The 25,264-nt window shown below is 41.0% G+C and overlaps 1 protein-coding gene across 10 annotated transcripts in view; it reads left to right on the forward strand.

Annotated features, from left to right (window-relative positions):
* Nucleotides 1-25,264, forward strand: part of foxp1b (forkhead box P1b) — a 183,054-nt gene that overhangs the window by 58,165 nt on the left and 99,625 nt on the right. For 9 of the 10 annotated variants that reach the window (XM_049587353.1, XM_049587345.1, XM_049587378.1 and 6 more), the window contains one exon: nt 4,945-5,011. The gene's annotated coding sequence lies outside the window, so the exon portion shown is untranslated. Of the gene's footprint in view, nt 1-4,606; nt 4,690-4,944; nt 5,012-25,264 lie in introns of those variants that run through there. The other variant, XM_049587388.1, reaches the window with a different exon arrangement.

Consider the following 25,264-nt stretch of genomic DNA (forward strand, 5'->3'; position numbering starts at 1 on the left):
TGTCTTTTACTGTTAATGTGTATTACAGTGATTCTGCTGTTCTCTGCTGCTAGCCAAGAAAAGAAATGTCGTTGTTTGGTAACATGAAATTAAATTACAGATAACAATCAAAATGTTGCTGATTACAAAGGGATTACATCTGAATATTCTTTTTGGTAAAAAGTTTAGATGTAGAATATTACATTCATTCTGTTGCTTTGCAGCTTTTCTCTGTGCAGGAATGTTGTCTTTTGGCATAGCCCATGGGGACCTCAACATTATTCTGGCCAAGGAACCCTCAGCTGAAAGAGAGATGAAGCAGGGACCCCCTGCTGCATGTTAAACTGGGCCTACATTAACATGTAGGGCGGTCTAAAGTGCCATATTACATATTTTCATCAGAGAGAGAAACAAAACTTAAAAAAAACCTCAAAAAGTGCTTTGGCGGCCCCTCTGCAATAACTGAGGAGCCCCGGGGGTCATGGACCTCCTGTTGAAAACCCATGGCGTAGCCTATTGCAGGACATTTTTCAGCTCTTTTGCCAAGTTTAAAAGATTTCTTAGAAAAGTAATCAAACAGTAATCTAATGTAAAAAGTTGCATTACTTTTTTATCAGGGTAACTCGTAATCTGTAACCTATTACATTTCAGAAGTAACCCTCCACACATCGGTCATCTTTTAATAAAATAAATAAGTTGTATGCCCTCAATGTTGACTTTACTTTGCGGTATTGAAAATTGTATCGAATATTGATATTATAACAGGTATTGTATCAAACTTAGGATTCCCAGGTTTATAACAACACTATTTTGCACAAGACAATTAATTAATTATTCGAGAAAATATTCAGATTAATTGATAATGAAAATAAGTGTTTGTTGCTACCGTGGTTGTGTGTGCAGGGCTGTAATTTCAAATCTAAAGTGCTGCTAGCAGTATCTCTGTTTCATTAAACTATATATTTTAATAGATATGAATTGTGATGAGAATGAAGATGGAGATGAGACCAAAAACAAAGTGTTGTATAGTTTGACCTGATCAATGGAGGAATGTGTTGTGTGAGTTATAAATTCACAAATGATTGGAAAGTATCACCCAGCAGTTGGCCTGTATTTGCATTACCCTGCTGTGGGTGTGCATGTGGTAGCCTACTGTATGTGTGAAGCAGTGTGAGCAAAGCATTGCCTTTTTCTCAGTGCAGCAGGGTTGGAGGTGATAGTGAGTGGTAACCCCACGGTGATGCGTGAGGGTATTAGTTCCTCCCTTCACTCATCACCTCTTGTTCTCCCTTTGTCTTTGTCTGGGGAAATGGAATCTGCAGCTTATTGATATTAATAGCGCACAGGATCCGTGGTCGGAGAGGAGCAGGGACCTGGGCGAGAGTGGAAATCTGATATGGCTGGGTAGAATTGACAGTCCTCCTACTTGACAGTGTGGAAAGGGGTTGGTTATAAAAATAGGATTGCATAATGTTCACTGTGTGTTAGCCCTTTGTGTTCTGTCCTGTAAACGTGCGTGATCAGGGTTGAACTTTTTGACTGATCTAATTTCACGTGCAAAGTTTGAGACTTATTTTTTCATCTGTGTAGATCTCAAGCTGCCTTATAACCTCTCAGCAGACAATCACGGATCAATAGATTAGAACTCCCGAAGGCACAGAGTAGTATGCACTGGATATTCACTTGATAGGACTTTTTGCAACAAGCTCATTTAAATAGTGTAAAGAAATGTGTGGCCTTGTTTGTTTTGGGTTAGGAGTGAAATTCCACTTCCTTGGTACTAAGGCAGCAAAGCTCTCTGTTTGCACTCTGTGTACTTTGTTCTTAGCTCAGCAAAACGTGAGGGCAGGTCCAAAGAATCGGGGGGATCAGACAGGCCTGACATTCACCAGACTGCACTGTTGCCTTTTAAGCTGAGGAGAAAAAAAGAATGTGAAAAAAAGCACCCAGAATAAGGGCTGGCGGGATTGAAGTTGGGTTTAATTGGTGGGTTTTGAGTCTGTTTGCGTGTCAGAAAGTGCTGTTGTTTACAGTCTATGTGGGTGTTACAATATAATGCCAGGATCCTGCCAATCACATCAAAAAGAAAAAAAACAACAATGCTTGTTTTTTTCCCACTTTTTCAAATGCGGACTTTTTTTTCTGTCTTTACGAGACTCGGCCATGTTTTTAATTTAATCAGTCCTTAATAAAAGCGTAGAAGAAAAGAGGGAGAAAATAGTGTGCAGTCAGCCCTTTTAGCAGATCGGATCATACAGTAAGCAGCTGCGTTTGTTGAGAAGTGAGTCATGCTTTTCATTTTCCTGTGTTACAGAGCACAGACAGTGACTTGGAAAATCTCTTGCACACACCCTAAAAACAAACACCAATGACCCTGTATATACAGTAGATATCGCTGGCTCTACACAACTCTCCTACGCCCTCCTCTTTACACAATGCTCTCTTGATACAGATTCACCAGCCCTGAGGTGTGTTAACCAGTGTTTCTGCATTTTTTTTGTTTTATTCAGACACCCCGGCATGATAAATAGATACTGTCGATTTATTCAGGTGCTGATACTAAGTGATCGAAACATCCCGGACGGGGCTGTAAAGAACCGAGAGACAACTCTGGCAGCCTCCTATTGACAACCATTGAGTTGAGCATTAATTAATATGGTAATGATGTGTGAAGGTTCATTAACGAGCCGCCACAGAAGTAGCCACAGATACAGTATTAAGCGTGCTTAGAGTAATTAATGGAATAACTTTACTTAGTGGTAAATATTCATGGGGCCCTCAGCTTTTTGTCTGCACGGTGTGAAGAGAGAGGAGAGCCTGTCCATTAGAGGAGCTGAAGAGCTGTCCACAGTGAATGCGGGCCTTTTGTTGGGATTGGGTGCGTTTCAGTGGAGGGGTATTAATTCATATTTTGAACATGCAATCTTACAACAAAGCCAAAGGCACTGATAACATACCTGGGACTAGAGAGCACATTGTGAAGCCGCGACCCCCCCCCCCCCACTAATAGGGAAGTCCACTTCACAGGTTTGTGGACAGAATAAAATGAGTCTTTGTTCGTGCTCACATGTAACCACAGCAGTTCATTACCATAGCAAAAAACCCTTCTGATTGTCCATTTCCTCTGAAAACAGGGTGTTTGCATGTTTTTTCTCCCCCCACAATTACAATGGAGCCTGTGGTATTTGCATAGAGAACGGAAACATTTATTTGGATCATCTGATCCTCTAAAGGTATCAGGCTCATGCTATCTACTGCACACAAGAGTCTTGTTGCAAACAGTGAGATTTTTCTTTGTCAAAACTCTTTGTTGTGTTATTTTCCACTTTGTTTAACACAGAACACCTACAACATCCTCCCAAGACTTTGCATGAGAACCTTGCAAAATGCTCCTTAGTTCCCTTTGTGTTTTAAAATTGTTGCATTTTGATTCATATTCTTAGCTGAAGCCTCTTACTGAGCATGCACATAACCCACCTAGGTGGGTAATTATCTCAACCAGGAGATGTTCTATTCCCTAAAATCTCAATGTGGGAGTGTGTGATGGGCTCGGTTTTCCCAACCGGGTGAAGCAGCGTGTGCTTGTTTATCCTCACCCTACGTTCTCCGCACCCCCACTGTTCTAAATGGCAATATTACAGCTTTGTGCTGTTTGAAATGGAGACAATTATCTGTTTAGGCATTACAAGATGGGCATTATGTTACAAGGAGAAAAAGGCGTACAGCTGCTATCAGGATCCCGTTGTTGCCTTTTCTCTCCAATACAAATTTTCCATCATTAAAATGATGGAACATTTATCTAAATGGATGTTATGCGTTGGGTAAACTCATTTAGCTCCCGGGGCTCTTTCAGGTGATGGGAATTAATGATGTTTAGTAGTTTGAAACTGAAAATATCTGTCATTTGTCACCACTCGCCATTGATTTACGATTCCATTGATGATATGTTAATTGAAGTGTAATGAATCACAATAATAGGGTAGTTTGTGTGGGAATGGTCCATTTTCGATGATTGTTCAACCCTCGGTAGAGTTCAGAGCGAGCCGCGTGTTGACTCGCGTTTTCAACAAGGGCATTTAACACGTAATTAATGCTGAAACTGGACGAGTTGGACCGGTGTGTTTTTTATCTTTGCTCAGTCTGCTTTAGATAAACACTTGCACAAATGCCCGGCCACAGTTTTGACTGCCAAATGTAAACGGCAAAAAAGAACAGTGGGAGAGGGAGTGGGAGCTTTTTTTTTTCTCCTTTCATATTTGGATATGCTTTAATGCTTTTATTCAAATGCACCTGAGATATTGCCCCACAGTCACTTCTCAGTTTACCATAAAAATAAGATTTTGTTTCCTCCATTTTTTTCATCTTTCCTTGCCTGGGTTGAGTGCTCAGTTAGGAAAGCTGTGTGCATGCAGATCAGGGGCCGCCCAGGGGGAGTTGAGTCAGGGCAGAGCAGGTACAGGTACACTGTGTTCACCACTGGGGGGCAAGACGGCCTCTACTGTCAGCATCGTGAACAAGTTTTTGTCTTGCAAATAAACCATTCACTCACATCAGACAGCCTCCATTGTTCATGTGTTATCATCAGTGGGTGTAGTTGTAGTTAACAGACCAGGATGTGTCTGACGGTGACAACAGAAGGCTACGGGACGGTAAAGCTCCTTCTGCCCCCGAGCTGAAGTGGTGGCTGTGTGTCGGTAGCAGCACAGAGAGGTACACTCCAAACACAGGGAAGCACAGGGATGCAGAGAATTGATTTCTTTCTGATGATTTCTCAGAACACGTATGAGACTTGTTTGTTATCAATTCTAATCAACAGCAACTGGTGGGCAATGCTATTAGTAGCATTTAGTTCACACCCATGTGTTTCTTGCTATAAATTGGCTCTTGGGTGCTGTTGACAAGCATTATGGTCTGTAGTAGTAATCATTTCATAATTATAAATAATTCTCCATCTTGTGTCCGCAGGGCAAGGAGGCTGTTTCACCACCGCTGGAACTGAAGATTGCTTTAAATAAGCAAGCCCTTGTAGAAGGTAAACACCCCATCATTCACCAGACTCTAGTCCCTGCATGTGTGTGTGAATGCTGTGTTGAATTGGCTTAATAATTAACTGAATGCAGCAGAGTTGTCTTGTTTGTGTACTGTAATTTGAGTGTGTTTGTGTGGGGTGAGAGGTGGTGGGAGGGTTCGACAGGTGCACTCTGTCAGTGGTTTGAGAAGCTGCTGATGTCAAACGAGCATGGTGAGTAATAAAGGGACAGTTACCCCTGTTAGGCAAATTACTTAATAAGAAGTTTCATAACTATTTTTTAAAAATGCTGCACTGTTGAAGAACTTGTCTGAAATGAGCAGAGGAGGAAATGAGATTGCTCAATGCGGAGGTATTTGTTTGTACATGTAAAGCTGAAATATGGTAATGTCATGTTTACCAAACAAGAGGGGGGGTGGTTTACCGTTCTCTGTCTTGTTATCGTTGGCATCTCAGCCATTCTGGTGGATATCTTGTGTTTGCTCCTCACACCGTCTCCCTATCTGAGAAGGTTTGGGGCCCCCAGGATGTGAACTTTTGGCTGGAGTGCGGTGAGGCAGAAGAGTTGGACTGTGTGTGTGTGTGTGTGTGTGTGTGTGTGTGTGTCGGGGGGTATTAACACTTCAGGGACTGAGGGCTTCAGAGGAGGAGTGTCTGTTTTCTGTCTAATGCAGCTTCATCCTCACCATCATCTTTCTCTCATTCTATTTTTTGTTTTATCTTTATCACGTCTTACCCGTCTCTCGCTCTCACTCTCCCTCCGTCACATGTTGGGACTTGTACGTAGAAAGGGAGGACACGTAATGCGTCAAATAATGACTGAACATTTGAGCATTGTTTTTTTTTTGTTTGAGGCTATTACAGAACATCAAGGTTGTTCTCAGCAACAAAATATGTGAGATGTAACTCTGTATTAATCTGTGGGAGTGTAACCGGTGATTGAGCTCATTATATGATTATTAAAATATACAACAACAAGCCCTGCCCACAGTGGTGCCTGCAGAATTTTTTCATAGGGGTGGCCAGATGGGGCCACTTAATAATAGAGTAGAATAGAATTTCAGGAATTTGCTTGTTGAAGTACATAGGCTAGAAGAAAACTGGGTTACACTTTACTTGAAGGTATCTACATAAGAGTTACATGACACTGTCATAACTATGACATTACACGGTCATGAACATTATGCACACGTTATAACCGTTTATGACTGCTGTCATTAAGTGTCATTTGGTTTTTGTAATGACAGCTTGACATTGTTTGGGTTGTCTTGATTATGACGACATTAATCAAAGTGACATTACCAGAAGTTGTCTTTGTCATGACAACTTGAAATTAACAAGAAATGGACCTCTTTTTGTGTTAATGACAAGTTGACATAATGATTATTATTGTTATGACAAAGACATCTTCTGGTAATGTCACTTTGATTAATGTCAAGTTGTCATAATAACGACATCCCAAACAAATTTATGTCAACAAAAAACGAATGACACTTAATGACAGCAGTCATAAATGTTTATGACATGTACATAATGTTTATGACAAGTTCATGACAGTGTCATGTTATAGTTATGACAATGTCATGTCACCCTTATGTCGATACCTTCAAGTAAAGTGTTACCGAAAACTGTCAATCGCATCTTTATATACTTTGCTTTCTTATTTTACAGCTTACTAATTTGCTAATGTGTATAGAATAATAGACCGAATCATAATGTGTGTTTACAATAACTTCTTAGTAGAAAACCCCCATATACACTGGTCAATTTCATATACATGAAATTGACCAGTTCTGAGCAAATGCTGCCTCCGTTGGTTAGTTTTTAGTTACATTAAAAAAGACCCAACGAATCTTTTTACCACTTTACCTTGCTGTCAGACAGCCTTTACTAATGGGGGGCTGAAGCCCTTATCTCAAAGCCACTAAACTGCACTGGCAATAAGTCGTAATTTTACTATGCAGAACACAGGAGTTGCTGGTCTACCGCTACCTCTATTGGTTAGTGGGTAAGATAAAATGGAGAAAATATTACAAATGTGTGCACTTACACTGATGTTGATTTTATATTAATATGGTCGTTTTAAGGTGGCTAAAACAAGTTTAGCTGTGGCCCCTATCAGCACCCAGTCTGCCTACAGCAATACATTCAGTACGTTTACATGCACAGCTTAATCGAGCTATGCTCAAAATTCGATTTTGGTGTCTAATTGCTGTCCTTGTCCCAGTTTACATGCAACTGAGAAAATCAAATTACTGACGGGAATGTGTCCTCCTCCTCAACACTAGGGGGTGATATGCGTCGTTTCAGCAGGTTAATACCGCCCTTCTTTCTGGTTGACCTATTACGTCACTTAATAATAAACAACTGGAGTCAGGCGGTAGACCAGCATTTTCAAACAACAGCAAGATGGATAATCGTACAGCTTTGTTCATCTCGTACTTAATGTACGCGTTACTGATTGTACAGATAAGGTGCACGCTATCCCTCGTGGTCATGGTGATTTCGAGAGGCAGACAAGAACGCTGAATGCTGTCGGAGGGCTACAACAATAACATGTCTTGTCTGTTCCAGGGTCATATGCCAGCGCGGGGGGTGTGGAGCATGCGCACATGCAGTGTCTAGTTCAACTCCGATTAAGGCGTGTACATACCGGAGAAAATGGAATTCCAATCGCATTATCTGGGTGTCTTAATCGGAGTTGGAGAACTCCAATATTAGTCGGAGTAACACGTTAATATGCACTTCAGTTGTCCAGTTATGGTCGAAATAAGGCAATAATTCATTTTTTTTCAACTGTCATGTAAACGTACTGAGTGTTTAGCTTTTGGTTTATCAAATCAATTGCCAGTTGTTTACCGGAAAGTGATTGTTGTTGTTAGTGCGACATCACATTAATTTGGTCTGTACTGGTACAGTTAACATTTTGAGTTCTACAACAATGTTTTATGCGCTATGTATGTAGGCTATACATGTTACGTGATATATTGTTATTCAAATAGGCTGGTTGCCCTTTCCCTTAAAAAGACAAATATACAGCTTTAATTTGAAGGAGTACATTGATTGTAAGGAACAAAACATTTACAGGGAATAAGTTTAGGGGAGATTTGTGGGTATCTTGAGGTGACAGTTCAAGGGACCCCTTTGAAAGTTGTTCCCTTGCCAAAATTAAACCTAAATTTGGAACTTTATTTAGCCCCTGTCTTGACTACCTACGCCAACATGGTTGGTACTGGTAGATGCCTTAGTTTCTTGTCTAGTTTCACAAGATTCCACGATCTTTTCCAGCTAGCTTTAAAAAAGCATGAGCATGCCTCAGCCTCCTAAAGACAGTAATTTAGGCCTCTGATTATTTTTACAAGGGGTGCCACTGGGGAGGCCAGCAATTGTATCAGGGGGGCCACGACCCCCCTGGACCCCCTTGGGAGTGCCACTGCCTGCTAATGGAGAGATATACTAACATAGAACAGGATAACACAGCTTATTCTCATTGTTTTCCTCGTGGGAAATAATAGTATTTTCATGGGAACATTTTCAAATCCTTATTTTCATAAACTCATGCTAATAGCTGATATTTAGTTTGCATAAGTTTAAACAAAATGCTAAATTTAAACATTTCCATGCCAGACAAAAAGTAAGAATGTACAAATGGTAAATTGTTCCACCTAGAATATATTTCTTCCAACAGCATTTAGTTAAAGCATTGAGCAGCACTACAGTAAAAATGTAATAAATACGATTACGTCCTAGATAGACGAGATGATGACACTTCAAGGCCACTGTCAGATTTTCAATGAAGCCATCACTGATTAGTTATTCTCATCTTAGATATTATCTGCTGCAGCACCTCCATAGAATCTGGAAAAAGCAAAAGCAGCTGTAACTGTCATCATTACAGTTAGCAATGGCTGCAGGATTTCAGCCAGACTAGTTTTGTCTTCATTGTAAGAGGAGGCCCTCATCACCACAATACGTCGCACAGCCTCTGCTCCTCTTTTATTTGGTTCAGACAATTACCCCCACATTTGGAAAACAGACTTGGAGCAAATTGAAGTGGAGGATTCCTGCTGCTGCTGCTGTTTATCTGGAGTGCATTCTCCGCATAGTCAGGTCCGCTCCAGCAGGCCCCTCAGCTGCCTGCTCCAGATGTAAGATCAGCCTCGAAATCCCTCAAATGGTTGTGTAATTAATGTTAATGTGGCAAAAATCAGCCTAATGATTGACACAACTTTCCAATGTGATTTTGATTGCATCGCTAATGCAGAAATCCCTGCAGCAGCTTATGGGATTACTACGTCTTGGTGTTTAAAGCTCTTTAATACAGTGTATGTGTTTGTGAACGAGAGCATGGTGTTCATTTTTGTCTACATTTGAAGCAACCATGCTTTGTGGAATATTTATCATTAATTGAAACGTTAGAACAGTCGTAAAGCAGCCTGACAAAAGTTTAGATTTGGAATACTTCTCATCTTATGGACATATCTGAGTGATAGAGGGCTGCCTCTGATGTGTGCTGTGTGTACGCCTGCTTTCTTTTTTTTTTTTGGGCCAATTTATTCAGACCTGATGACATCCAACTTCCCAGAAAAGTGCCTCTGCTTAGAAGAATCCTCAGATGCCCAAAACATGTTTTCTCTGTTTTGAGGGCTTCAAAATGTTATCGTCTCATGCCGGACTTCATTTGAATTTCATGAATCCATGTAAGGGAGAGAAGAACACATCATGCAAACACTCTTGTAATTCGTCCTGTGCTGTAAATGCTTTGGTTTATATTGCCTTAGTTTTAGCCGTTGAGGTTGCTTTATTTAATCCACTTTTTTTATGGAAGTGTTAAGAATAAACAAGTGGATTCATGAGTTAGACCCGCAGAAAGGTCGTGTGCAGATTTATGCTGGGATGAAAATAGGGCCTCTGTAATAGTTCCCTTGACTGCATTTATTGCTTACTTTAAAAAAGTAATTTCTTTATATCAGCATCAAGCTGAAAATTGCCATGTATTAGTATTAGGCTTGGTAAGCTTCTAATTCTGTGGCATTTACAGCTGGCTGTGTTTCCATGCATTTATAACACTTTGATTCTTAAGAGCTCCTTTAATCGCTTATGCCTAGCTCGGAACATAATAAACAACTCGCTGTAGCAAAAGTGCCACATGGGGGAGATTTCTAGCAAGAAAGTTAAACGCTTCTGTCACTGGCAGTTTTGTTGCTGTGTTTTTCATGCACCGCAAGTACCGTAATCTACTCTCTGAGCTTGGCTGCTGTAGTTAAAAACAGTGACAGGCAGAATAGATGCAAGGCAGCGTGAAAATGAAAAATTACAATCCCTACAAAGACGTCACAATGGAGAGCGAGGCGGGGACGGCGTGCTTCTGCCTTTTCCTGTTGATCGAGATCACAGGACGTGTCAAAGCCTTCTAAACACCCTCACCTGACCGCCGTCTGCTTTCCCTATCTGATGCTCTGCTCCCATGGCTGCATCAGCTGCTATCAGAACACACACACGCTGGCAGATCGCCCGCCTCTGTATTGTCTGGCTAAACAGGTTGCGCAGTTAAATGCATGCCTCATGCCCAACACAATATGTCACACAATGGAGCAACATTCTTATTTTCTCTTGCATCTCCTGCAACTTTTATGTGAATTATCTTCTGCTGTGAGGTAGAAAGAACTGCACTGATAATGTTATCACAGATGTGTTATCTCGAAGCTACTTAAAATATCTTTTTGGGGAAAAACGCACTGGCAAGTTTCAATCTATTTTTCTATCAGCATCAAACAGACGTGTCTTCCTTTGGTCTGAAACACACTGTATAAACTCTGGTCTGCTAGGTGGAGTGAGGAGCTTTGATAAATGTCTCCCTGCTACCAGGTGCAGACAGCTAACGTGACGCAGTCTTTGTGCGAGATTGAGTGAGGCGACAGCAGTAAGCAAATTCCGTCAGCAGATGAGTTGTCTTACAGCAAGATGAAAAGAAAATCACAAAAGTGAGGAACGGTGTCAAAGCCCTCTTTTGTTTTTTAGCTTTGGCCTTGTGCCTCTGCTTCAGAAAAGATGAAATAGAACTAATAACTTGGATTGATTTGTTGTCTTCTGAGCAAAATGACTATACAGTTTTTTTTTTTCTGCGGTAACCCGGGCCGGCATCTGTCAGACTGCCTTTACTGCAAAACAATATACTGTAGCAGAACTGGAGGGATATCAAATATAACTCAATATATGTACATACTGTCCCTGCTCCCCAAAACAATAGTATACAGTTATATATTATGACACATTAGAAAGGACACTTGTTTATGGTTTCCAGTCTGTCCGGAGAAGGTCTCTGACTATGTAAGGGAATTCAAAAAAGTTCCTACAAGGCGCAGTCATTCTTATTTGGATAGTTTTGACTTTGTTGCAATCACTTCATGTCATGGTAAATATCACTTTGGCAGTCCTTTGCTTTCTCCGTTTATTTTAGAAAACAAATCCCTTTTAGGGATAAAGCACCTGGTGGGGCTACTTAATGGAATGGCTTCAGCCCTACGCAAATAAACAGCTTGCATTTTTGGTGTGAGATTAGGAATGAGGCTGAGAGAGAGAGAGAGAGAGAGAGAGAGAGAGCTGGAGTGAGGTGGGTAAAAACCAAACAAAGAAAGTCAACATGTGGAGAGGACAGAAGTGCAGAAGTGGAGAAGTTGCGCGTCTCTTTCCACCTAAAGTTGACTGTATGTACTGTATGGCTGTAGAAATGCATGTGAACATTTGCACGTTGTGAGCTTTGAACCTGGACAAGATTAGCTTTTTTTCAGCATCATGCTGAGGTAAATCTCTTTTTTTTTGAATAGTTGACCAGTGAGTCAGCAGGAGGATATTATTCAGAAAGGCTGGGAAATATCTCAGTCTTTGTTTTCCACACTACAAAAACATGCATTTATAACCTGGGAAAGATAATGTGGTAAGCAGAGCCAAAGAAAAGGGAATGAATAAGTAGAAGAACAACCAGTGACCAGTGTAACATAACATTTTTCTTAAATAGCTCAACATGCTGTAGAAATTAGTGAGAAATGGAGCCTTGAAACGAGTCATATCTATCAAATAACAATAATATCAAACAGTTTATCATGTTGTAGAGTGCTGTGGGGATGACGTGTTTGTAGGCCTACCCGGAAGTTAACATCACTATGGTTACCTTGACAAAAAGCCAGTAGGACTATTCCATTGGATTTTGTATTATTGCCAAAAAAAATGTCTGTGGCAACCAAATGTTTATGATACTTGTACGTTTTGTTCAGCAAGATAATCTTCACAAATGAACAACACATTTATCATTTTGGACGCGTAAATGCAAACACCAGAAGTAAAAGCTAACATTAGGCTATAAACGAACTACACAAGGGTCGCATGTTTTCACCATTTCCACCACAATGAGGCTGTGAAGCCCTGTTCATCGTGATGACATTCTGTAGTCTCATTTAGCCACTTTAAAACACATAAAAGCTTCAGAATTATCTTTGTGGGGTAGAACAAAACGTGAAAGTCTCTTAAGCTTGTGTTAACCACAGACCTTAATTCAGGCATCTAACCAAGCACCCATTCGAAAAACCCACTGACTTTTAGATGAGGGAACTGTGAGTGCTACATTGCTAACTTTTTTGGGGCGGTTTAGGACTCATTCCTGCAGCATTCTGTGTCATTCAATCAGTTTTTGGAGGGACCAATTATAGGGTAACAACAGCTGGTAAACTTCACACACACTAGCCAGCCGGGCTAGCGCTTGTCAGTCACAATAGTTCTCTGAATTTCTTTCTATATTTTCTCTGTACCAGGGCCTTTTACTCTACTCTGCCATTCTGTTCTATGATTGTGCGTCATTTTATTCAATAAAGAGCCACTGATGGAGGATAAAAGCTCTCCAAGCTAACTAGCTTGATAACTGTCTGTTAGCAAGCTAGTTAGAACTGTTGCTAACGGTAGAATAAAAGTGAATAGTGCAACAAAATTAACAAACGAAGATAGCTTGGACTCTCTGGCTCAATGTCAAAACAGCTGTCAAAATTCTGATGCTGATTTACTTTGCCCATTTGTAATGAGTTGGTTTTGCAGAGAAAGTTTGTGGTTTTTAAAATGCATGTGTGAGTGCACCATAAGTCATAACGTGTGTTTTGGCTGTTTTTGTATTTCAAGCATTAGTACTTTGAAAGTATTTCTCATATCACGAAACTGCTGACAGTGAATCTTGTAAATGTTATTATTATACTGTTGGTGATCTGTTGGTGTTTTGTTAGGGTGACTTGCGTGGATCTGACTCCTACCTGACTGCCTGCTCTCATCTCCAGCTCTCTAAACTCTGTCAGCATAACAGAGGTCCTCAGGGACGCCAGTAGTCGGTAACCTTATATTTTTAGGTTCGTAAATTGTACCAAAATTCACTAATACGTAGAACATTACTACAGATTGTCCTATGAGCTTTCGCTGCGTTACTACCAGCTGATCTGACTAGCTCGTAGCCAGCTGTCACATCTCTGGTGGTTGACCAGCTTGGTCAGGTACCCTTCTAGTATCTGTAGTGTTGCCATGTTCATATAAAGACATCATTATTAGCTAGAAAAGAGTCTGAATATTGAAAAAAATACTAAAAACATCTGCACTATTACAAACCGGGCCAAATTTTTGGCAACCCCTCCAAGTAAATATTTTTCCCAACATAATCAATCCTAAAACTGCCCCAAGTGGGTGGAAAATTGCTCAATATGGCACTTTATTGGCTGTAAAAAAGTTTCCCACCCAGATTCAGTTATCAGTTAGTTATAGTGTGTGGTGTTAGCCAATCAGGAGCCACCAGGAAAATCCAAACATATTTAACCACACCGCTGTCGGATAGAGAGAAGTAAGCCCTTTGGCACACAGACTGTAGGCAGTGCTTTGTTAGTCATTACATGTATCTGTAATAATGTGAGAGTAACAAGTAAAATTTATATACACACACAACACAACAATAATGACAACCATTTGTCATTAAAATATGTATTTAACAATAGGAATTGCAGGTGGGGTGGCACCACATCGCCCTTAATGGACTGCACGCCACTGAGTTTCAATTCTGTTTCACTCGGGTAAAGTTCCTGTTCAGGTGCTTCACATTTAGGATCACATTGAGTCTTTGGCACACTTTATCAGTTGAAAAACTAGGAATTTGTATAAAACAAGTTTAAATTCCTCAAAGTAAGGTATTGGGGAAAGAAGTGCAGTTTTGGAGGCATCATATCAGTGCTGGCATCGACAAATGAAATGATGCTGAGTTTGATATTCTGCACTCTCTTACTTCCATGATCACTTGCACTGTCTTTCAGTGTAGCCAAAAACAATATTTACATACTTTGCTATTATAAAATAGTGATCTTATTAACGCAAGACCATTGTTTTTACAGTTGTCTATGAGAGGGTTGCTAAACAGTACAGTGAGTCAAAGATGGTGAGTTAGTGTGGAAGTATGGACAAACTGTAGAGGAAAATATGCGTTTTCAAATGTAGCTGTGTTAGTGTGGACACAGCCTGAGGGGGACACGGAATGTGAGCGGCAATTTCTACCCAAATGTGGGTTTATTTATGTAATCAAATGAAAAAAGGTGGAGGCATTTTTTAAACTGATATTTATTTACAGTTTTTCTCTTTTGCTCTGGTTTTAGCCTTGGCTCCTGCGTTGTTTTCATAAACAAAGTCTCTCTGGCTGGCTAGAAAAAACACAGGGCCGCTCAGTGCACTGAAAACAGGAATGACAAACACCATTAGCTGAAAAATTTCCATCTCATTGCAACTATGTTATTGTTTACTTTACCATACACGTCCTAATATGGTTACCTCCCTGTCAAAGCGGTCCAGAGCAGAGCCGAGGGGCCCTCGCAGGGAGACGCTTTCAGCTGCCACTTAGACAATAAGAAACAAATGTCACAGCTCGGCAAAATAGCCTGGCTTTCACGGCCTTACAGTACTTGGCCTTCCACGCTGCTGCTTGGCGCAGGCTCCCGTGTGATATTTATCTACTCTCCACTGTTAGATGCCCTCACAATGTACCCCCACCCCTCTCCTTCTCTGTCCCCTCTCCTCTGGTCTTTCTTCCCTTCCTTCTGTCTTTCTTTGTCTGTATCTCTCCATCGATCTCTGTCCCTGTCCTGGTGTTAGCTATGTGTAGGTTGACTGATGGGCCTCTGTTTGCTGTGTTAAGTTATTTATCAGGGGGTGGGGTGATGTGTTTGGAGTGGCTGCCGCCCTCCTCCCTGTGGCCGAGCAGAGGCCAGTTCAGCTGCAGGTCACGCCCCGGCCCGAAGCCGACACTGCGTTTGAACTGGAGACATCTTGGCGATGCTCGGGACCCTTTATGATACTTGGATGAAATAGCAACCACACAAGCTCAGAAAAGCTTGGGTTACTGCAGAGGAAGTGTAACTTTCTGGAGACAGTGGCTGTTTTATTTGAAATGTTCAGAAGTTTGCTGAATTATCATGTGTAGCAGTAAATATGTGCCAGTGTGTTGTTTCTCATTGCAGATTGAATAAAGTAGTGATCTAGCAATCAGCAGTGCTATCAGTTCAATATCCAGATAAAATGTCATTAAGATAATAAACCTGGACGTTACTCAGATTGCCAATCGTCTGGGAGTATTCTCTGTGGATTGTCAGTGTACAGGCCATTAGGCATTAGGGTCAGGCAACCTCACCACAGGTTAGTCTGGCAGGAGGTGGAAATGGGGCTCTTTCAGATGCATGGGCTTTCTTTTCCCCAGTTGGTGGAGGATGATGGCAGCCTCACCTCAATCCTAAAATCCTCACGTTTATGATATTTGCCCAGTATTATCTGTGCCTGCGGATGAATGGGAGGACAGAGCATGAGGAATGTAGAAGGTCAGACTGCGTGATTTACACAGTACAGAGCCAGAGAATCCTTGGGAAAATACTTGGGCCGGGATCAAACACAACGTCATGTGATATGCTCTTAACACTGACCTTTAAATTCATGCGTTTCACTGCTACCCTTTGGCAAATGATGCACCCAATGTAAATAAATTTGTATTTCAACATTTTAAAAATAACTGCAAGTTCAAGAAAAGCATTGTTGTGTGTTCATTTGTGTAGTTTGAAGTGGTGCTGGGCATGTATCTGCAAAATGATGCAGTCATGTGAGATAGAGCTTGGTGTGGGCTGATGATATTTTTTGTAAATCTTTTATGAAATGCTGAAACGCATATCTGAAATGCCAGTATTTTGAATATACGTAGACATTCATAGTAAAACCAGCCACTTGATCTAAATTCCTGGAAAAGATTTGTGTGGTAACTGTGAGTCACAGTGACTTTGATATTTGCGAAGCATACACTCAGAGTGAGCTTGAAGGAAGTGGTTAAATGATTAGTTATAAGTTGACATTTTTAACTACTGATGATTACAGTGATAGAATTCAGTTATGTCATATGTTTATTCATAGTTCAAGTGATTAGGACACCTTGTTTTAGGCAAAAAACCACAAAAAACAGTGCAGTCTAAATTTCAACACAGTATATTTGCACTTTTAAAAGAAAACATTTGTAAAATGATAATTTTTCATAAATTTCCCTATGCAGCTCAAGGGTATTTGAAGGGGGCAAAAAAGGTTTCTTACTGGCTTGCAGTTGAATAAACATTCACTCAGTGAATTCACAGTAGTTATTTTATAAGGAAAAGCCTTTGTCTTTTTTTCCCACCTACTTGTTTGTTGATTTGTAAAAAGTTATAAACAGTACCGTCCCAAACAAACCAGAGTTATTGTCCCAACTGTTCGAGGGAGAGCAGACACTTTGAACTCTTGTGCTAGCTACCGACAAAAATTCAGACAGCTAACACTAGCATCAACTGAAATTTTTTGTATGTGGAATAACTAAAAAACAGTATGTTAGGAGAAAAAATATCAAAAGAGCCAACAATTTACTTACACACTTACGTAAATCAGCTGCACGGATTTCAAAACTGAATTAAAAGTGAGATATAGTCTGAAGGTCTTCACTTTGAGATTGAAGGTAGAGGGTGTGGCTGAGTATGAGCATGGTGAGTGGTATACGCATAGTTGCTTTTTTAACTTGCTAAAAAGACACTATCCCAACTGTACCACTGTCCCAACCGACCCCACTCTCCCCTATTTGTTCAGGCCTAACTGTAATTTCCACTTCACTGCAGTTATATTTTGTTGATAAGCTAATGACGCTGACCTTTTTTTTTCTGAGGGAAAAAACTATACCCTCTTTGACGGTAATGAACTTTGTGAAAGCGTTGTTTACTGGCTTCAAGGTCAGTTTCTGAGAAGGGCAGCAGATTTTCTTGTAAACATATTTACAGCCAAAGATGTGTAAACACTGTAAATGTATACAGGTGGAGCAGGGGCCACACTGGCACATTTTCCTGTTTCTCTTTGTTTTTTCCTGACCTTTCCCCTGTGACACACGCATATAGGCTGCTGTAATATGCACACCAACAAAAAGCAAAAAAAAAAAAAGAAAGAGACTCTTGGAAAGCGTAATGATGTGCCTACTCACAGTATAAAGCTGAGAGGGGAGAGAAGGAGAGGAGAGGCAGATAGCAAGGCAAATGCAGGACTAGTGGGGGTATTAAATATGAATTAATGGAATGTTGCTCAGGCACATCTCTGGGTGTAGTGTAGTGTTGAAAAATAAAATTTATGTTGCCGGCTACTAGCCGTGAAGGTGCATTTGGACTTAGTATCCTTTAATTAGAAGTGAGATATTAGCATTTCATAGGGCTTTATGCTGGGTGAGGGGATCGGCCGGCCACCGCGCCTTCATTAGCCAGCTTCTCTGTGTAATGAGTGCCATCATTAGCTGATGGAGTGGATTTGCCCTAGCTCTACCTTGAAAGGCACATCTCTTACATACTTGCAAGGAATAAGGCCTTTTAATGGATTTCTTAATGAATAAAATAACATACCACTTGTTTAAAATTTGACGAGTGCATTTCTGATGATGTACAGTGCTGCTGCCTTTTACGTTTTTGTTAAATTAATAGCAAAATACTGGGAGTGATAATAGTGGAAAGCAGAAAACAAAGGTATCCTTTGCACTTGGTGGTAGTATAGCTGGAAAAAAAAGTTGTGCGATCCATCATAAATTCTGAATTTTACCAATAATATGTGCACAATAAAAGTGCTACATCAAAAAGGTCGGCTTTCATTCATATGCACATGAACTAAGGTGTGTGTGATTTCTGTCAGAGGTCTGAGGAAGTACTCTCTGAGCTACAGCGCTTAAAACTCACCATGTTTATCAGGGGGAAAAAAGGCAGGACAGCTATTGGATAAACCTGCCTGCAAATTTATATATGTCTCTGTGCAGGATGTGTGTGCACATTCAACAACAGTCAAGACAGTCAGAGCCGAGGTATGTTTTTTTTTCTTTTTGGTGATATGGAAGTCTCCCTAAGCCTTCGGCTGCGGCTCCATTCTCAGAATCAGCCGTGAAGTGATTAGTATTTTATTGATGAGCTCCTGAAGTGGCAAGTGTGGGAAATTGGATCTTTGATCTCCTGGAGTTTGGGAAATATATCCTGAGAGTGTGGAGCTCTCCAGGTAAAACACCCCCCCCCCATCCTACCAACACACACACACACACACAGACACACACGCACACACAGACACAGACAGACATGCCGTTTGGGAGGGATATTCCTCCCCTTCTCCAAAACACATATTTGTTTTGGATGTTTTCACTGAGAGTCTACACGGTGATTACAGATGTTCATTAACAAAATTGCGTATTTGTTTTAAACTTTAACCAATCACTTTGATATGCTAATTACAGTGTAATTTAATTTGAGCCCTGTAATGATGATGCTGTTATTATGGACATAAATGATGCAGTTAAGCTGAGAGTAATCTCATTTGCATACTGTACATGCCAGTAAATTAAGCCCTTTCCTGCGTTGCTTCAGCTTTAATTTTCCACCCCTTTTCACACAGCATCCCTCAGCCCCTGTGCCTAATAGCAGGCCGGCTTGTTTGATGTGGAGAGCCGCTTCCTCACACTAAATCTCGTCACAATATGTAATACATAAAGGCTCTCATTATAACTCTAAGTGCTCTTTTAAGAACTTGGTATTAATAAGCAGGCAAGCTTCTTCATGCCTTGTATTGATACACAAAAACAGTTTTGTCCCTCGCCATAATCATCTTCAGCATTCCCTAATCTGCATGTAAGAAATAAATACCATCATGGCTGTGATAACGACGTGCCCGGGAATAGTTAAAGAGCCCCTAATCATATTGTATATATCCTCTTCTATGTGTTGATCAGAGATGTCTTCAAAGAGGTGATTGTATTTTGATATTCCGCCTTTGAAAAAAAGATGAAGGGCATTTGGATGGTGTTTTTTTTAACTAACACGTTTTCCCCCTCACAAAAAACTAATTGAAAAATATTGCCTTATTGTATGTTTAGAGCAAATAATTTGGCTTCTTTTCTTTGTACAAATGCCTTTTTGATGTCTGTATAAACGAGGCATATTTTCTGAAAGAGGGACACGGCTGGCCTTGATAAAAAGCTCCCGTGTCTTCATTAGAGAAGCAGCACCTCATGGTGTCTGATTGTCTGATGTTTGCAGTGAGAAGGTAAACATGTTTGTCATACAGGGGTGTATTTATGCTGATCAAACACATGGGATAGGCCGCGGTGAATGTTAAGGACTTTGGCTCACCACAGGGCTCAGCAGACAGCCTCACAAAGGTCCAAACCTACCCTACATCCCCTGCTTGCAAGCAGAGTCCGACTCCCCTTTTGAAGGTGGGTTAAGAGGGTGGTTTATGGACTTTAACACAGACAATACAATTGCCCTTCACTGAGAATGCTCCTCCATTTTGGACCATAAAGAATATTATTTTTCTGCCAGCCAATTTTCTCTGTTAGTCTCTAATTGGCTACATAAATCTCGGCCGTTGAGGGTGAGAAATGTTGCAGTGTCACACAGTGTAATCTTCACCCTTATTTACCAATTCATTAAGATTCATTGATGCAGGATCGGTGAGAGGAAATGACAACATAAATCAGGCCTCCAACATAATGACCCTAATCAGTTGGGAATTGCAGAAAATGTCATGATGAACTATGTCCTTGTATTAGTGCCACTGTACATTGTCATTGTGCTGCTTTATGAGTGGGACGCATCCTCCTGACATGGGCTGTATTTAACCAAAAAAAAAAAGGAAAAAAAAAGAAAGAGTTGTTAAAACCTGATTCCATTAAAACGCTGAAATTCATGTAAGGTCTTTTGGTATTTAGCCCTTCGCCCTTTATCTTCAGTTTAACTGCTTAATGGAAGGCACAAACTCCCTTCCTTTTTAACCCTCTCTGTCCTCTGTCTGCCAAGCTGGGCTTTTAAAATAATAACATGCTTCTGAGGCTGAAAAGACCCCGCCGTACCACATTGAGGAAGAAATGCTTCTTCAGGAGGAAGCAGCAGGAGGGGTCAATGGACGAGACCACTCCCATACCAATGACGGTGAAGCAGATGACTAATAGCAAACTGGCTAATGTGTAAAAGCTCACACACACCAAACCAACATTAAAAAACTAGTGGAGACGTAGGCTGACTGTGCGTTGCCTCACATTGCCTGTGTCTGGACCAAAAAAGGTACACATGAACACACCACAGAGATCACAGCCAATGGCTTACTTGCACCTACATTCTGTGCTTGCGTAAGAGGAAATAACTCCATACGAGAAGGTGGCAGTAATCTGTATTCGTCATTCAAAAAGGGAAACTGTAAGACCATGAAGAAGCACATAAACAACACAATCCATTATCAAAAGAACAAATGATATTTACCATATGCAAGCAAACAATAACACTATCAGTCATGAACTGTCTTCTAAAAAAGCAGTGTCACTGTCACAGACATATTTCCAATGACGGAATCAAATCACAAGAGTTTCACTTGAGTTGGTGTGTGTGATCTTGATCGTTTGGTGCAAGGTGGTCACATAATTCAGTCCAGGCTGTCTAAAATCAGTCGTCTTCTCGTCTTGATGTTCCAACAGCACCAAACAGGAAGCAGTAAACAGGGTAGACAGTAAACATGGGGGAGACTCGGGGGAGGCGATAGAACATGAACAAATCTCGGTGCTCTTGCATTATGGAAAAGGAGGAGTAACTGGTGGAGTGAACAAGAGTCACTGTTAAATCCTTTGTGTATCCGAGCCACCAGCCAGCAATTAACTATTATAACTATTATTACTACTGAGAAATTTTTATTTTCGAGGCATTGAGACATTTTTTGCCTCTCATTCAACAGCACAGCTAACTAACGGAGGCTGGTGGCGAATCAAGGTGACAAAATCCAAAATATTAAGTTGGTACACAAATACAGTTTATCTTTGTAGATTATATTGATATAGAATTAACAACAATACTGTTGTTGTGTGACACCTTCTATCTTGTGCTTGTAGAGTTTCTTAAAGGGACCTATGTGTAAAATTTTCCACCAGGAGCAGGATGGGAAATTATCTCAAAAAGAATTTAGTTGTAGTCCTGTGAACAGTGATCCTGCAAAATGTTATAGTGTTTGACTCACTTTGTCTTAAGAAGGGTGTCAGAAAAAAAATAAAATCTCAAAGTCTTCTAGTGTATGATAGGCATACATTTGAAGCTGCATACTGACAGTTATAGGTGATACTACTAAAATGAAATGCCCACTGCACCTCCATGCCATTATTTGTGTGTAGGTTAATGATTGCGTCTGGAAAAAATCAATTGCTTAACTTAATCTCTGTGATCTCAGGTCGTGACACAAACACGTCACAGGTGGATGTGGGAAACCTCCATCTGTGATGTGTTTGTGTGTGCATAGAATCATTTAAATGGCAGGGTTTGATCAGACCCCAGCGTTTCATCCAGTTATCATGCATAGTACTGCGAGAGGAATCATAATAAATGCATCTAGCACACTTGATGACTTACTCAACAGTAATTAGCGGCTTACTTTGTGTGTAGAGTGGTGGTTTACCACAAGTCTGTCTTGATGATTTAACAGAAGTGCAAATCTTTTCCCCCAAAATGATTAGGCTACATGTTGTCAGCTCACAGAGGAAGTGTGCACTCCAGTGAGTTGACAGCGGCTCTAATAATATTGTCCCTTCTTTGCGTAGGTGCGCAGTATTAATTAGACAAGTTCGTTAAGGCTAACCTTGGTTTTCCCAGGAAAATGCATCTGACATATTTCCCCTCCGCAAGTTCGCATCCCCATACCCCCGGGAACAGCCCTTACATGAATTCCAGTAAAAATGATTAAAAATATATGACACACTTTAAGTAATGTTAAAACAATAAGTGCTTTTGCAGATCCCACAGGATGCCGATAGATTGGAGTTGTGTTTTTCTTTGGGTATGCATGTTTGACAGGTCTAATTGGTAAGATGAGCTTGAGGGAAGCAATGCCTGCTTCTTCCCGCGCATTGAGCCCGTGGTCAGAATAAAAGAGGCCCCATGTCTCCTGGTGTCTGTCCTCTCGCTGCAGTGTTAATGGGCATGAGCCACATGTGAGCGAGATTATCAAAGTCGAATGAAGGAGAGACGCTGAGAAAATGTGTGGCGAACCACTCCTAAAAGAGGCTCCACATCCCAGAATTACTATTCCATTCATGTACAACCAGATTTAAACTCATTAGACTTCTCTATTTACTTAGTCTCTATCGGCCCTAGTTGTACTAAAAATACCATGGCCTGCCTTACTTTGGCACATTCCGTCATTGTCTGTGCACAGCAGGCCTTTACACCGAGGTGTTCCTCGCTTGGCTCTGTGCAAAAGAGACAAACTGGTTTGTGTATTTTCTGAAATTATGGATCTACTCAGCTTCACCACCGGAGTTTCTGCTACCCCTCTTACTGTTAATTTGTCTGAGCTTGTAGCGTGATAACAGGTTGATATTCACGTTGGATGTCGAGCCTCTTTTTGCTGCTTGCAGTGCAGTAATAGGTTTGGATCTAGATTTCATGCTTGAGAATCCTATCACATTCGTCCCAATGTGTTATAAATATGTGTTTCGCACCCTTGCTCATATTTTATGCCTCCCTCATGTGCAGTGGCGGATCATCCTTTAAGTGACATAGGCAGCCACCAAGGGTGCCACCCAGAGGGGGGGGTGCCAAAACTGACAAAAAATGTGACACTCAAAAAATCAAACATAAAAGAAATTAAGTGGAATGTATGTGGAGAGCATTAGAGTAAGAGAAAATGAAAAGGCAAAATCTATGCGGGGCGCAATACAAAAAAAGGAAGAAATTTGTAAATTTGCACACCGTACGTTCTGTTTGTTAGCTAAGTTGTTTGTGTTGATTTCTTATTAGTCTGACTCACCAAATTTAGACGGCATCATTCTCGCTTCCCTCCGCTATCTGTCATTGTTTTCAAATCCCCTTCACTATGGGGAACAACAACAACGTCTAAAGTAACAATGTACAGGCTGAAAAGGCACGCCTGTTTTGTTTTTGTGGTGAACTGTTGTAAAGATCTACAACGGAGAAAACAAGTTGTGAACGCACCTTGGTAAAACCTTGACTCTGCCCCACAGGCCTCTCAAACCCGATGTTGATCCATTTTCTGGCACAGCCAGTTGGAGTTGGTTTTCCACTTTTATTTTAACTCTGGCAGGGGCATGCACAGTGACACTGACTTCACTATAATGCACCAATCTTTCCCATTTTACACAAGCTTCTTTAATATGGTCATAGTAATGGTCTGCTAGAGTCGCGTACAGCCAGCAGATCATCTGTGGTTTTAACGGGTCCAGTGAGCATCTCCAGAGCTAAAGTATAGTCACGTTTCAGCTCTCAGACACTGATTATCAAATTATGTTTGTCTTTTTTTATCACTAAAAGTCGAATCACTCAGTGGCATACGACTTAATGTTTTTGGGGAGCTTTTTCTTTTGCGGGGCCATTTTAATAACATATTTGCAAATGTTCCACCAACACAAGTTCACCTCCAGCACTGTTTTTCAAGAGCACCGTCACTGCATCCTGCATCCTGGGCTAAGTGCTGTACAAGACAATTGTATTGGGTAAAAAAATACAATATCAATAAATACAATAATAGTAGTAAAATGTTTTTTGTTTTTTTGGTGGTGTTGGTGGTGGGGGGGATGCCTAAGGCACTGGATGCGCTATGTCCGGCACTGTTTATGTTTATTTTTGGGGGGACTAAATAAAAATCAGTAGGGGAAGTGGAGACAGAAAACTTTGGATTCTTGGTAAGGAAGCCTCATTGGATGTCTTCAGCTCAGCAGATGGCAAGTTGTTGTATTCATGAAAAATTCATGGTCAAGGTGACGTGCACCTCGAAAGTCCCTACACCTTCCTTGGCTTTTGTAATCGCTACTTATTTTGTGTGTGTTTGACTTAGCACATGGATTAACTCATGATCTGTTGAAGTCACACATTAATTAAGTAATCAAAGCCATGCAATATGATATTTATGATACATCACATTTTTGTCCGTTTAATTTCACCCAGTCCCCTTTTGTTGTTGTTTTTCCACTCTGTACCCTGATGTTGTGAGTGCCAGCTCTCACAGCCCTCAGACATCCTTTGTTATTTTCCACAAACCCAGTTACTGAATAATTGAACAAGGTAAATGTTTAACATGTTTTTACAAGTTCCTCACTGCGCTGTTGTGAGGAGCCACTGTTTGTTGGGTCTGGGAAAAACACTTGGTTGCTTCACTCGACAATGCCCTGTTTCCATAGGAGACCACCTCACCGGGCTGCCCGCCCCATCTTGTTCTCATTCACGGTGGCTCACCAGCAGCTGCGACGCACCAGCTTAATGCGTCTTCAAATGTCAGAAGAATGACTTTTTGTTTATCTTGACTTCTGCCTTGCTGTTTATTCTAGCCCAAGCCGCCTTTTGCATCGACCTTGATTCCCTAAAGCCTGGCCCCCTCTCCTCCCCTCCCACAACCTGTTTACACTACGCCTGCCCCGAGTGTCACCTAGGAAATCGGCTGATCATTCCACCTGGTTAATATTAAATGGCTCCTGCAAGGAGATGTGTTTGTTCATAAACACAAACCCCCCGCTCCTCCTGTTTACTGTAGCCATGGCAGCAATCACTTATTAAACAAACAGCTGCTTTGTTTGCCAGCATGAGTGGTCTGCGTATACCCCACACAAGGTCTGGGAAGAAGTTGGAAAAAACGCTTCTTTGACTTGTGCGGTGCAAGGATGTGGGGTTTATAATGGAGGTATTA

This window comes from Epinephelus fuscoguttatus, linkage group LG1 (genome assembly GCF_011397635.1).
Source record: "Epinephelus fuscoguttatus linkage group LG1, E.fuscoguttatus.final_Chr_v1".
Classification (NCBI taxonomy): domain Eukaryota; kingdom Metazoa; phylum Chordata; class Actinopteri; order Perciformes; family Serranidae; genus Epinephelus; species Epinephelus fuscoguttatus.